Source organism: Streptopelia decaocto (assembly GCF_964273445.1).
Source record: "Streptopelia decaocto genome assembly, chromosome: 4".
NCBI lineage: Eukaryota > Metazoa > Chordata > Aves > Columbiformes > Columbidae > Streptopelia > Streptopelia decaocto.
In genome coordinates, this window is record NC_138658.1 from 60,291,045 (window position 1) to 60,306,461 (window position 15,417).

General features: G+C 37.3%; 1 protein-coding gene across 6 annotated transcripts in view; it reads left to right on the plus strand.

The window, feature by feature from the left end:
• The window catches only part of KCNIP4 (potassium voltage-gated channel interacting protein 4), a gene marked incomplete at its 5' end in the record, with an annotated part of 417,536 nt that overhangs the window by 306,228 nt on the left and 95,891 nt on the right, over positions 1–15,417 (plus strand). The window lies entirely within an intron of this gene.

Consider the following 15,417-nt stretch of genomic DNA (forward strand, 5'->3'; position numbering starts at 1 on the left):
AGCTGATCAGCAGGCACAATGAAGATATCTCTTTCATTAAATTTAGAAGCAGATTAGTACTTGCTGCTATACATTATAAATTGGTTTGCAACTTGGAGGGGAAAAAATAAAGAGATTTAACAGATGTAGATAGTTGTTCTTTCACAGAGTGCTGGAGGCACAGCTAGAACGATTACAGCCATGTGAGAAAGGCTGCTCTTAGTTCCCAACAAAAATGAAAACAACAGATAAAAGATGGCAGATGTATGAAAGTGGCATAATATTTTATGGACCTAAGTTCCCAAGACATGTCCTTGCAATAAAAATATAAATCTTCTTTGGTGATTATTCTGCATTGGCTAGCATTTCAAAAATGAAAAATGTATTAACTTCTGTATTTATGGTATGTACAAACAGATTGCCAGTGATGCACAAGTATTTTGTGTTCATCTTACAAGCATAATTATTGGTTAATAAGGCTTAGATCTCTTTTCTCAAACATCCATGGCATATTTACCTGAATATTAAAGGTTATTTTGAAATAGAAATTATTTTCCTTGACTCTTCTGTTAAATTTATCAGTAGTTCATGTGCATGAACTTGCTGCTGTAGAAGATTTTGTTTTGTTTTATTTTGTTTTAATTACAGATTGACTGCAGTGTAGCCTTGGAAGGGAGCAAGAGCAGCAGTCTCCATGTAAATGCAACTCCTGAGAGAAAGAGTGTGATTTCTTCCATCTCTTTCTTGAACAGCTTCAGTTGCAGGTCTTCAAGAAGCTCTCGCTTCTTGAGCTGCCCTTAAGCACAGGCAGTTAAACTCATGGGGTAGGGGAGGCACTCTCGTACGTGCATTCTTGAATCAGAAGTACCACAGTAAGGACCCGATATTTTCTTCCACAAATATTTAGGTGTCCACCTTGAGATATGTTTTGGTTTTTTTTTTTTCTAGCTTTTCGTACTGGTTTGTCTCTTAACTGTTTGAATGTTTGCCATGATATTGCAATGCAATCAGTTTGTTTTACAAGTTTTTAAAAAGTGTGTTAGCGTAGGTGGATGCGTGTTTGTTTTTTGTTTTCATGCATGCTTTTCCTGAACCTTTAAAAGTAGGCTTTAGATACCAGGTATATATTTACCTACTGTCAGTCTACATCTTTAATATTTAATTCCACTGCTGAAATAAAGTGTTGCTTATAAATATCCTAGAGGATTTTGGTTGAAGTACAGGAGCAGAGAAAGAAACATAAAAGGTCTACAAAGACTATCTGGTTCATCCCTGTCTACAGGGATGATTCTTTAATAGTTTGGATTTTTTATATCTCAAGTCTAACAGCCGGTTAATATGTTTCTTTTTGTTGTTTTTCTTAAGCAAAACAATATCTACACAATCTTTCATCATCCTCAAGATGATGTTTTCAAACCTTGAAGTACTGAATTGTAATACTAGATTACTGTGTTATGGTTTAAGGGTGTTAGTAATTTTGCCCAATGGTAAAAGGCTGTTTTTCATAAATACAGAATTTTCATATTTTTAAGACTTTATCTTCTAGCAGAAATGTCCAGCTTTACCAGTGGGCTATATAGGATAGGGATTGATATATGTTGGTATATGCAGTATCTGAGTTTTCTGAATTATATATCTTGTTATGTTTATATATAGTAGCAGTGTCTCTTTAAAGATTGTGGAAATTCAAACACTTGCACAGAACTGTAATTTGAATTGTATACAGAAATAAAAGAATAAACAACAAAAAAACCTCTACATTTGAGCCAAGAAATTCCCCAGATAAAGTTTCCTTTAAAAAAACCTCACACATAAACTTGAAAAGCTCTTCTTAGTACCAGTAGTTCTCTTACTGGTGTTGGTGTGTCCTTTTGTTCATCAGGTCATGACTGTGGCTGAAAAATGATTTTCAACATTTGGTTTACTGCTAGGCAGTTGATAGCTCAGGGTACAAAATGAAAATAATGGTAAGGTGAAAGCTAAATTCTCCCTCAATGTGTGAGTCACTTCTGAAATGAAAGGCGTGTACTGTACTGAATCACCAGGGTCACTGACCACCGATTGCTTCATAGAGCAACATGCAGCTATGCCTGGGACCATGTGTCTACCTTCAACCTCTTTATTTTTTGCAAAATAGCTCTTGATGCTTTTCAAAATGCTGCAGATACCTCTAAAACACTTCACAATTGTCCCCTGTAGTGAGTGGCAATGTCTGCTTTTTCTTCTTTTGCTTCAGGAAAGCTGTATTGCCCAGATCATTGGACCAATCATTAAGGCTGTAGATAGAGCTGCAGATTGGGGTCTGGTATCTGGTCCTTGGTGCTGTGAGGCTGTCCATGATCCTTTTCCTATTCCCACAAGTGGGCTAAAATTTCCCCATCTCTGAAATACGGTATGAGAACTTTTTCTTAGCCTTACTGCTTGTGAGCACAAGGACATACTCTGCAAAATACTGATTTAACTGCCAGGAAGTTTGGAAATGCAAAAGTGAACTGAATACCATTCTTCCACATCTAGAATATATCCATTTTGTTTTCACTGGAGACTGACAGTTCCAGAGAGGCTGAAGTTTTAGGGACTATTCCTTAACTTTTGTGTCTTGCTTTTTTGAAACCTGCCTTTTGCTGATATGTGTTCCTGAAGAGTATAAAACCACCTTAGTTTTGTATCAGCCCATCCTTTTATTCCTAACCTTTTTCAGAAACGTCCTGTGTAAGTAGTACCTTGGAAAAAAGATAATATCTTGACTTATTTTCTAAGAAATCAAATTTTAAAGAAAATTCTTGATAGATACCTATTTTTAAAACTTAGTGATCCATAGAGAATGTCTTTCCAGAAAATCTACTATGTTACTGGGATTTGGGATTGGGATAAATTGTATTTTGCTCAAACTGTTTAACAATTTTTGTGTGTTTGTTTTGTTTTGTTTTCTCCATCTACACTAAAAAACTTTATGGTTCTTAACTTGTTAATAGCACTGAGAAGCCTCTTTGGAGATCAGAAATTCCTTCTCTCTGCTAAATGGGAATATCAGTTCAACAAATAAGACAGCAAGGATTGCTTAACCTTTAGTGCAGTTGCATCCCCTTTCCCCCAAACAATTAAAAAGTAAAAGAAAACACCCTGGCAATGGAGAAGCGAGACAGCCACTGCATTCTATTAGCTTGTGACTCAGAGCAGATATCATATGCATTGCTTTTGGTATGCTAGACAGTGTAATTCATTAGGAAGAAAAAATGTACTATAGTCGAATTCAGCAAAAAATTTACCGGCTGGCTGAACACCATGTAATATAAACTTAACTACTTTTACAGCCAGGATCCAAGTCAGAAAATTTAAGGAATACCTCTCAGAGGTCCTAGGTCTATAAACATGTATGTATACTTATGTTAAGAAGCATAAATCAAGATTAATCATGGAACATGTTAAAAATGCAAAGTTGAACTGAAGTTTGTTATTTTGCTACTGCATGTGAGCATACAGGCTGTATATCTCATTGAATCCCACACAATAAGGAATGTTCTTGCTGCTTGGCTGCTACTTTTCTTTGCATACATCTCATAAGACAGCAAGTTTTGACTTTGTCTTGCAGTATCTTTGTGCTGGCTATGTCAGTTAAACCTGCCCAGGATTTGCTCTGTTGCTCGCTTGCTCTTTCACCATTACAGTCTGGCTTTTGACCTTCTTGTGAGTCTGCACTGGGATTGCTAGTCTTAGACTACAACCATGAGATCAGTACTCAAAAGTGAAACAAGAACTGTCCGCAAAGTATCTTGAGGAAAAAGGCTCCACCTTTTTTTTTTTTTTTTTTTTTGGTGATGTCTGTCAAATCACTTTTTGTCAAATTACTTTCAATTTAATAATCTGTGAAAACTTGTATGGTATCAGAGGAGCTCCAAAGTAATTGCAGAAGGGACAATGTGCCTGGGACAGAGCAACAAACTGTCAGACCTGCTCATGCAGCCTTGGAACAACCTGATTATTCTACAGTGTACCACTGTCACACATAGCATTTTATACTGTTTTGATTCAGCAGCTATTTAGGATTCACTGAGATAGATCACAAGTTTAATATATGATTTCTAATAACATCCAAAAAGTGATTAATGAAGTGATTTAAAGCAACTCAGTGGAGTTTGTTCCAATCAAAACAGTTCAGATTCGAAAATGCTAAGGGTCACACTATACTTACATACACATAGACATGCACACAAATATATGGTTAAAAACACATATAAATCTATGAAACACACAGACAAGCACACACTAATCCATGGATATTTGAAAATATGTGGTGGTATATCTATGTCCAAAATTTCTCTCCTGACATTAGCAGTTTTTTTTCCCAAGATGTCTGGCTTGCTTGGGTATTGAGGTGGCACAGGGAAATTGCAGCCACACAGTTACTTCAGTGGAAGACGGCATTTGTTACTGTCACTATTAGCAAAAAAAGCATCTCTGAGAATGTTTTTAAGATAAACATTACCAAAACAAGCATCAGTTGCAGTGAGGGAATGTGCTGAAGTCTTGGTACACTCTTGGGGTACCTCAGCTAAAATACAAGTTCCTGAAAAATACGGGCACCTAACGCTGGGGGGAAAGAGGTGCTGAAGTTTATATGTTTTTGTGTAACAAACAAGACAAAATGTTATTAAATATTTAATATTATTTTTGTAAGAGGAGGATGTTAATGAAGTGCTAAAGCTATGGCTGGCTATCTCATCATACAGTCTTGTTCATGACTAATTGTATTCTACCTAAAAGCTAGTAACTAATTTTTTTCCATATAACTGTTTTGACTAATTAAAGTGAGTTCAGAAAAGAGCAGCATGATTGGAAAGCTGGGGAAATTGCTTCTGAGAAGATTAGAGAAATTAAAATTCATAGCCTGGTGCACAGATGATTATTGGGGGAAATGATTCTTGAAGTATTAATGGCAGAAAAAATAAGTCTTTAAAATGGTTTAACAATCCAGGCAGCTCCAAATCATGTTGGTTTAAGAGGAGGAAGACATGCAGGTGTCTCATTTGGGTATGGCCATGTACACATGTCAAGAAGCATGTGAAAACAACTTCTCATGACCCACAAACCCACTGTGCATAATGGAATATCTGCTTTTCTAAGCTATAAGCATAGATAGTATCTAGGCTGTGGTAAACCCTGCAAAGCTACTGAGGAAAAGATTTGGTCCCTGTAGGAACATAACACAATCAAAAGTTGTGTCTCAACTTTTGTTGAAGGTTCAAGGTAGTGTGCTTTTGTGTTCTGTTGCTTCCCTTATTTCAGCATCTACAATAATCTTATGATGCTGCAGTAAGTTGGAAATTAAAATGCTTCTTCAGAGAAAAGATGTAACCTTCCTTCTACTTACTTAAGTGATAAGGCATTGTAAGTTCTTTGCTCCCTTCAGGGTTCAGTTTTATATTGCTGCTGCTTTCCAGAGTGCTAGAACAGCAAAATTGCTAGAGAAGAAAATTTTTCACTGTGTTACATTGATCCTCAAATATCACTGCAGGTTCCTACCTTGGGATACGACTCTAAGCCAACAAAAAAACTTTATTAGGAGCTGAGCCTATGCTATTTCTCCCAACACCTTCCCTGTAACTTTTTTTTTCCTTGCTCACGTTTGTGGAGGAATGGGAGTCTAGATTACAAGAGCTTTGAATTTCCTGAACCATCAGTACTCTGCCTAACTTAAACTTTTGGTGGGGGAATTAGAAGGTCTCTGATTCAGTGTGGGGTTTATATGCATTTATATCCCTTTATCTTTGTTCCTTTTCTTTTGTTGCTACTCCTGCAAATTTCAGGCTCTACACTGGGGGAAATCATCAGTGTCCAGAATCAAGAAGAAATCTGGCCCTAAAAGGCTTATTTTCAAGTGCACTTGAAAATACACAGTCTCCCACAGCATCCTTACAGCTAAACTGAGGGAGTGTGGTCTGGATGATCGGGTAGTGAGGTGGACTGTGAACTGGCTGAAGGAAAAAAGACATAGAGTCGTGGTCAATGGGGCAGAGTCTAGTTGGAGGCCTGTATCTAGTGCAGTGCCTCAGGGGTCAGTACTGGGGCCAGTATTATTCAATATATTCATCAGTGATTTGGATGAGGGAATAGAGTGTTCTATCAGCAAGTTTGCTGATGACAGCAAGCTGGGAGGAGTGGCTGACAGGCCAGAAGGCTGTGCTGCCATCCAGCAAGACCTGGACAGGATAGACAGTTGGGTGGGGAAAAATTAATGAAATATAACAAGGGAAAGCATAGAGTCTTACATCTGGGTAGGTAAAACCCCAGGTTTCAGTATAAGTTGGGAAATGACCTATTAGAGAGCAGCATAGGGGAAAGGGACATGGGGGTCCTGGTGGACAGCAGGATGACCATGAGCCAGCACTGGGCCCTTGTGGCCAAGAAGGCCAATGGCATCCTGGGGTGTATTAGAAGGGTGGTGGTTAGTAGGTTGAGAGAGGTTCTCCTCCCCCTCTACTCTGCCCTGGTGAGACCACATCCGGAATATTGTGTCCAGTTCTGGACCCCTCAGTTCAAGGGAACTGCTGGAGAGAGTCTAGCGCAGAGCCACAAAGATGATGATGTGGAGCATCTCCCTTATAAGGAAAGGCTGAGGGAGCTGGGTCTCTTTAGCTTGGAGAAGAGGAGACTGTGGGGTAACCTTATTAATGTTTACAAATATATAAAGGGTGAGTGTCACGAGGATGGAGCCAGGCTCTTCTTGGTGGCAACCAATGGTAGGACAAGGGGCAATGGGTACAAAATGCAACACAAGAGGTTCCACTTTAATTTGAGAACAAACTTCTCAGTAAAGGTAACAGAGCACTGGAACAGGCTGCCCAGGGTGGGTTGTGGAGTCTCCTACTCTGGAGACATTCAAAACCCGCCTGGACACATTCCTGTGTAGCCTCATCTAAGTGTTCCTGCTCTGGCAGGGGGATTGGACTAGATGATCTTTTGAGGTCCCTTCCAACCCCTAACATTCTGTGATTCTGTAATTAGATTTAACCCTGAAATTATTGCCCATAAAAATTAATCCAATTTTATAATATTAAAGACTAGATCACCTGAAAAAGGTTTTGCTCAGGAAAGTAAGTTCTAAAATATTATCTGAAGGGATGTAAATGGTTGAGGGGGGAGGGACCTCTGGAGGTCATCTGGTCCCATACCCCCCTACTCAAGGAGGGACACCTAGAAGCAGTTGCCTAGCACCATGTCCAGACAGCTTTTGAGTATCTCCAAGGATGGAGACTACACAACCTGTCTGGGCAACCTGTGCTAGTGTTTAGTCACTCCATGGTAAAAAAAAAAAAAAAAAAAAGGTTCCTTATGTTCAGAGACAACCTCCTGTGTTTCAGTTTGTTCCTGTTGCCTCTGTTCTTGTTGCTGGGCACCACTGAAAAGAGCCTGGCTCTGTCTTCTCTGTCTTCTCCCTTCAAGTACTGATATACATTTATGAGGTCCCCATGAGCCTTCTCTTCTTTAAGCTGAACAGTCCCAACTATCTCAACCTTTCCTCACAGGAGAGATGCTCCAGTCCCTTAGACATCTTTGTAGCCTTTTACTGGACTCATTCCAGTACATCCATGTCTCCCTTTTATTGTGAACTGCCTACAGTAATCCAGCTGTGGCCTCGTCTGATGAGGTTTATTTTTTTTGTCAGTGCTAAAAAAATAAACAATGACATGCTTCAGAATCTGTTAATAAATCAAACAATAATATATAAGCAAATTTTATGGACTGATTCTGAATATGACATAATTCTGAACGGTAACTACATGTTGCAGATCTGTAGTCCAGTCTGTGCATTTATTAGAGTTCATGTCTTATTACATACACCTAAGAGAAGATCGTCATTAGATGGGTTTTTTAGTAATGCTTCTTGAATGTGCTGCAGCCTTGTAATACGGGTTAATTTATTGTAGCTCATCTTTATACTACAGATACACTCATCTTTTAACAAGTACATCAAATATGTCAGCCCCTTCAGAGTTCATTTGTAATACTTCCTGTTGCTATGGAAAAATACAGTGCTTCACCTTTCTAAAAGCCAGGGAGAGAAATAGAACAATTATTGTACATGGGTTATTTTATATCAGAGAAAGACTGGTGCATCATAAGAGAAGAGCTGCAAAGTAGCAATGTTCCTATGATCATGTTTAATAATATGTTTGGCTTTTTTTCTTTAGCTTAGTTGCTAATCATTCATTGAACCCTAGGAAGCCAGACACACAAGTTTTGAAGCAGAGGTGTAGGACAGGATAGGTTGGGGATTTTGAATTGATAGGTGTTGGTTTGGAGGTTGCTATGGTGAATATTCCTGTTGGTTACTAAATGTTCGCTTTTTTGTCTAGCAGACATGGTTTGTTTGTTTGATTTGTCAATCACCACAGCAGAAGACACCTGTCCTTATCTTTATGAACTCATCTGAGGTCATCTCATTGCACAGTCCATAAAAACATAGCTTCCTAGATGTATGGGCAAGTGTAAATGGATATATTCATGACTTGGCTAACAGAAAATTATTGAATATGGAGCTGTTGGTTCTGCTACTCTGTCTCATCATTTCTACCAGCTTGATCTGTAGGCCTCTAGTAGTTCCTTCTTTGCATAAATAAAATGGTTGATAATGGTGTCCTCTTGTTTCAATGTATAATCACAAAAATAGTAGCAAAAGAAGAAAATCAGCAGGTCAGAAACTACTATTACTGTGTTCTTTCCAAATATGAACAGACTGAAGAAAAGGAAGGTTGTGCAGGCAAAAAAATACGTTTTCTTATAAACAGAAAAAGCATGTCTTCAAGTTGTACAATGGCCAGAGAAACAATCATTTCATTTTAAAGCTAATCTACAGCAAACATTAGGGGGCAAGTTTACTTTTCACAGAATCACGGAATGGTTGAGGTTGGAAGGGCCTCTGAAGATCATCTAGTCCAACTCACCTGCTAAAGCAGGTTCACCTAGAGCAGATCACACAGGAATGTGTCCAGGCGGGTTTTGAACGTCTCCAGAGAAGGAGATTTCACAGCCTCTCTGGGAAGCCTGTTCCAGTGCTCTGGCACCCTCAAAGTAAAGAAGTTTTTCCTCATATTCAGATGGAACCTTCAATCTGTGCCTGTTGCCCCTCATCCTATTATTGGGCACCACTGAAAGGAGTCAGGTCTCATCCTCTTGACACCCACCCTTCAGGTATTTGTAAACATTGATGAGATCCCCTCTCAGCCTTCTCTTCTCCAGGATGAACAGGCCCAGCTTTTACTGATGATTCTCTGCTGGTTAGGTTAACCTAGTCCAAGCTTTATGATAACACAGCTGTATCATAGCTAAGAAAGTAGTTGGGCTTGACTGGCCCCTAGTAGTTTCATTCGGCTGCTCTTTTTGGTAGTAGTGGCAATTCCTGCTGCTGCATGATTGAGGATGATTTAATATAAAAATGGGTCTCTAGGCTGACGACAGTCACATAATTTCAAGATAATTCTGTTTTTCAAACAAGCCAGCAGGCTTTGCAGTAAAATAAACCAGAATTTGATTACTTACTATTACTAAATGGAATTTAACCTTGTTTTGGAGAGAGCCTCTGTGTAATGCTTTGCTGAAGCTTAATAAATAAAAATGCTACTGTTACTCCCATGGCTATGCCATTTAATTTACAATTCACTTGCATACTAGCTATTTTAAGTATAATTGTATAACATGCTCTATCAATTAATTCTACAGAAAAATGAAGCCACCTGTAGCTGTTATGTCATGGGAAGAACTGGTAGCGGTTGTCTTATGGGATTCTTTTCAACTCTTGTTTTCAGAACAGTAATAGCAGAAGTCCTTTGATTTAGATCAAAAGCAAGAACAAAAGCTTCTTAGGAGCAAGTGAGAGTCAGAAGCTGAAAATGCCGAGGTGAAAGAAGTAATAAAATCACATAACATAGCCTAGAACCCGACTACTAGAATGAGGAAATCAACTTTATATGGCTATAGCTGTGATATTATTTTAGCGTAACTTATTTCTGAGCCCAAACCTTTAGAAGCTTGGATACCATACTTTCTCCCTTGTTTTGCAAACCAGTGAATCTTATCTTGCCTATACATTTGTTGAATTTTTTTCTCAGCCTATATTCACTTACAGTTATTAAAGATCTAGGTTACTTAGTGTAAATGTTAAAGATTATATATGAAGCCTTGGTAATTACACTTCACCTAACTTTTCTAACTAGTGAGAGTTTTCTTGCAATGTTAGTTGGATAAGTAATCTGCTAGTGCAGTATTGTGCTCTTCAGTAGCTGCAGCACTGCTGAGACAAACAAAGTGATTCCATATATTAGGTGCATTTTTCTGAGCATTTTATGAAAATTACAGGATGTTCTGTGGTTAGCTGTAGCAGCCTACGCAGGACATGTGGCATTTAAAAAATATGAATTTTTTTCCCTGAGAATAATTCTTGAAAGGATATGCATAAATAATTGCTTCTCCTTGTTTCTCAAAATGCTTTCTAGTGGACATAGTTTTCTTCTGCACATCTAAGATAGAAAGTTTTCTGTGTAAAAAAATATGTAGATTATTGTCTGTGAACAGATTTCTTACTGGCTAACTAGTAGGAGGATTAAGTTCATTATCTAACAGATAATTTTCCTAATGAGCTCAGATCTGGCATGAATAAAAAGCTGAAGATTAGCAGTTCATCTGACTTGTATGTAGGTGCCCTTTCTGTGTTTATTTGACAATTTCTTTCTCTTCTTGCTGAGTGACGTTTCCCTCTGGAGAAAGAGAGGATAGAAAAGAAGGGCAGCTAATTAATACTTCCAAATTTTGTTTCTAACTCATCAGCAGTTTCCCTTTTCATCTACTTTGGGGGAAAATATCAAATAGAGTCTAATGAACTATTACTGTCAGCCAATTAAGACTTTTTTCCCCCTCCTGTAAACTAGTTACAACACTGGGCAGATTTCATCACTCAGGAAAGCAGTATAATTCAAGTCAATTAACGAATAATAATAATACATCATCTCTTTGAAAATGGTTCAGTTTTTATTAGCCCCATTCTACACTAAACAAGAGCAAATTCATAATGTCTGCACAGTAGAGAATAAAAATGATTTTAAGTATGAAAATATTTCTTTCAGAAATCCTGAGAAGACTGATACTGTTTACAAACAGATGTTAAAATATAGTGGAAAGATATAAAACACTTCAATGTATTTGGGATCAGGTAGGCATTCAAGTTTCTCTAATGTATGAATGTCTGAAGAAATTGAAAAGAGGAAGAGTGTTTAAAGTACAGCTGAGTCTTGTAAGCATTAAAATAGAGTAATTTTTTTTTTCATGAAAAATAAAGGAATTGAGAAAAACCACACATTTCATTTTACTGTGCTAATTACAGTGACAGGTTATACTTAAACTGAGAGTTTGCTGGAATTAAACTAGTTTACCAATGTGTATAAAAGAAGTACGACAATACCAGATAATTTTGAAAGAATTATGTAATTGTGTTAAATTATAGGGAAATTTTATACTCTAATAGACTAATCATAGAATTATTATTTAGCTATTTTGGGGATTTCAAAATGGTTTATTCCTTAATTGTTCAGTTCATAGCATCCTACATGTTACTCTCAAGCATTTGTTACTTTTTGTGATGTGTTAAATTAGGTGGAATATTTTTTGCTTTGAAATGGCAGATCTTCTCTGCTTTTTAGGCAACTTTGAAATTAATAAAATTCAATTTCCCATACTTAGGCTTTATAAATAACATTTCTGAGTATTTTCTCTTCTTCCAAGAAGTAGGGGAAGATTTTAGATATTCTACAAACATATAGCAATCAGATCTAAAATTGACTTCGTACATAATACAGTCATATTTAAGGTGTCTTTTAAATATTAATTGTATTCCATACATAAATCTATTTACAGTGGTTGGAGTAGGCAGGAGTTACTTGGAATTGTTTGTGAAAAAATGTAAAGACTTCAAAATGGGACTGTTCTTGCAGACTGCACTAATTTTAGCAGATCTACACTGTCCAGTTCAGAACTCATTTAGGATCTGTGCTTCAAGAGATAAGGTATATCTCCTACAGCACTTCAACACTGGTTTCTCTTGTCTATTTACTAAGGAGAGAAAAACTTGTACTTCTCTTTATGCTTGCACAGCTAATGGAGAGGAGCAGGTCCACAGCCATGAGCTCCTTCACTCCATCCTTTGAGGAACCCTGGGCCTTGCCATGCATCTGCACCCACCATAGCCTTATGCTGCAGCATATACTCCCCTTACTTTGTGGAGGAGCAGATCAGCCTAATACTGTATTTTGGTGGGCATGTTTATTGCTAATTCAGGAGTGCTCTGTATTGGAGTTTGCTCCTAATATGGTTATGCTTTTCCATAATTAATGGTTCGGTAAACCCACAGGATGATAGCAGCTGAATTTCCACCGAACAATAAAGGTTCTGCTTCAGATCTTTGTGAAGAGGAATTGTCAAACAGTGGAAGACACAGTGCAACACATCTAAAATGGGATAGCTTCTTAACAATGGCACTTCTTTTTTTTCCCTGTGCAACTTCTTGAAGAATCACAAGAAAGTTTTTGCAAACTTAAATATGTTACTAAATCACTGCTAGAATGCATTTCTATGTCAAAAATGAAAGCAGGAATTAGGGAAAGACAGCAAGCCAGAGCAATGCTTGGATATTATAAGGTGTCAGCCCCTGGTTTCAGTGCTTCATGAAAGGATGGTGTTTTCTTTTTGATGAAAAATTCCTGTTCTTAGAAGAGGTTTTAAAATTTGCTTGTAGTGCCAATGCAGGGAGCCCATAAGGATATGTCACAGAAATATTTATTTTGAAATAATTGAACAAAATACAAAGCAGAGAGAGAAATTACACGTGGCTAGATTTAGGAAGGGATCAAAATACAAAGAGATACCCTGTATATAACTGAATTTTATCATCTCCTTGTTCAAGATTGATTTAATTTTCAAATGCTTTAAGGCATAGCATTATTTTGATTGAACCGCTTCCAGAAGAATTCATCTCTGCAAGTGACACTGTTGTTTTAATCTGTTGTGTGGTGTATTAAATGAAACATTTCATACATCACTTCATTTTCCTTTCCACATCATTTCTTATCCTTAGTTACCTTTACTTTTCAGATCTGAGACGTGGAGATTCACAAAGTCTGTGTGTGGTTCCCCTAACTTAGAGAACTATTATAACATGAGAAACAACAGAAAACGTCTGCTGTTTTTGGTTTTGTTTTTGTTTTTTTTTTTTTTATAAGGATGTAATCTTTGAATTCAGTAATCAGTCACATGAATTTGTCTGGATGTCCTTGGGTTAATATTTTTTTATTTAAAAATTCATTTGTAACTTATCTGCTGTGCAGGTAGAATTGGCCCCTAAAACTCATTCAACTCATAAACTCTGGCCCTTTCATTTTTCAGAAGGGCTCCTGGTCTCCCTTCTTGTGTGAAAACAGAAAACAAAACACTGGTTATGGCTGGATCACTTTCTCACTGGGTGGCTTTCTGCAGGTGGGTTGGCACATTCAGTGGTGGAGTAGAAGGAGCTTGGCTCCTAGAAGTGGACAACTCAAGAACACAAGGTGGCCTGGACCTACTGCATGGAAGGAGATTGTAGACTGACAGCTTCTTCCAGTTTAATAGTTTCCCTGATACTGTTTATTGACAATACGTAAGGCCTCTTTCACTGCTAGAATAAGATTGTATTGTTTCTGTCATGCCTGTAAAACAATATTGGTCGAAGTTCCCATCCTGGGATCACATTAAGCCTTGAAATATTGTGAATGTGTGCTGATGCTTCATCATTTGAGAAAAATAAAAAAATTAAGAAATGAGAAAAATAAATAGAAATAAACTCAAGGAGAAAATAGAAGCCAGAGATGAGAATGAGTTTAGATGAATATGTCAGAGCCTTAGAAGAAGGAAGATGGTATGGAATAAGTAGAAATGGAAAAGAGGAAACAAAATGTCACTTTTCTTTTAAAAGAAATAGAACTTAACATGAAAATATATTGAATAATTATTTTACTATATGAGGCAAAGGTAATGATGCATTTGGAAGGTGTAAATGTGGTATTTGGTTTTATTTGAGTTTATTGTGCTTTCCTTTTAGACGCCACTTTAGCTTTGGAGGTTATTATGGCAAGGAACTAACATTCAGGTTGAGAGCATATCTGAATACTACAAAACTCATGATATTCTAGTATTAAATACCCAGAAGAGCAAAATCAAATAATATTGTTGCTTATGAGTTGCCTAGATATAACCTAAAATTAACTTAAATACATACGTGATTTTTCAAACAAAGTCAACTATGCAGATTCTAGAGTCTGGAAAAATCAGCGACTGATTAGTTATTGTAGTTCAATACAGCCAGCCTTCGAAGAAAAAACAAAAAAAAAGCTTGCAGTAAGTTAGAGACTACATTTTTCTTTCTCTACTTAGTGGTCCATAAACAATAGATTATTAATGTTACAATTTGTTATTATGCTGATTATAAATTATACTGGTTTTCTGAACAGAAGTTTCTGAGCTTCTCAAAAGTTAGTAAAGATTGCTTCTAATGAAAGAGTTAAGTAACCTAAATGATGTTAGATATCAACTACTCATACTATGAGATTGTTTCTAGTGTCAGGTCTTATGTGTTTCTTTAGTAATAAGGGTGTCTAAAATTATTTTTTCTGAGACTTGACTTCATTTTGTACTAGTGCCTGGAACACCAGTGGACAGGATTTAGTTAAATTATTAGCATGGACTCAAGAATAACTATTTAGGCTTAACCTTATAATATTTATGTATATGCTGCATAAATATTCTTCAGAGCCTGTTCTCGACACTGGGTATCCTCTTGGTAATCACATTAATAAACACAGGACAATTAGTTTTATACAGACTATCTAATAAATCAGCTGGGATCATAGGCCTCTTTCTTCCCAGTTGCACACGTTGGGCAAGATCTTCCCAGGAGCTGTGGAAAATGCCTAATCCCACTCATGTGTTTCAGAGTTTGGGGTCCAGCACCTCTAAGCTGACATCCTTAGACAGAAAAACACTTTTTTTTTTCCTTCAGTCAGTAAACAATACATTCTTCTTGGTTACAGAATGGGGTTTTGGACAGTGCATGTCTCCTTGACAGCACTATGTTTTGCTAGCTGGAGGCACTGATCGTGGTGATGTGTATTTCTTTAATTTCCATTCTCATTTCCACTGAAGAGTCTAGTTAGATTCTGGTGATGCTTAAGAAGAGGAAGGGATCATGTTTCTCTGAACATTATTCTTTCTAATGCAAAGGGCAGTAGTTTTCTGACATGCAGCATTTAGCACACGTGAAAACAGATGTCTGCCTTTAGCAAACTGTCATTTGTCAAACTTAACAGAAATTGTGCTAAGAGAAGCTGGGGAAGGGCTGTGAAGCTGGCAGAGAATCGC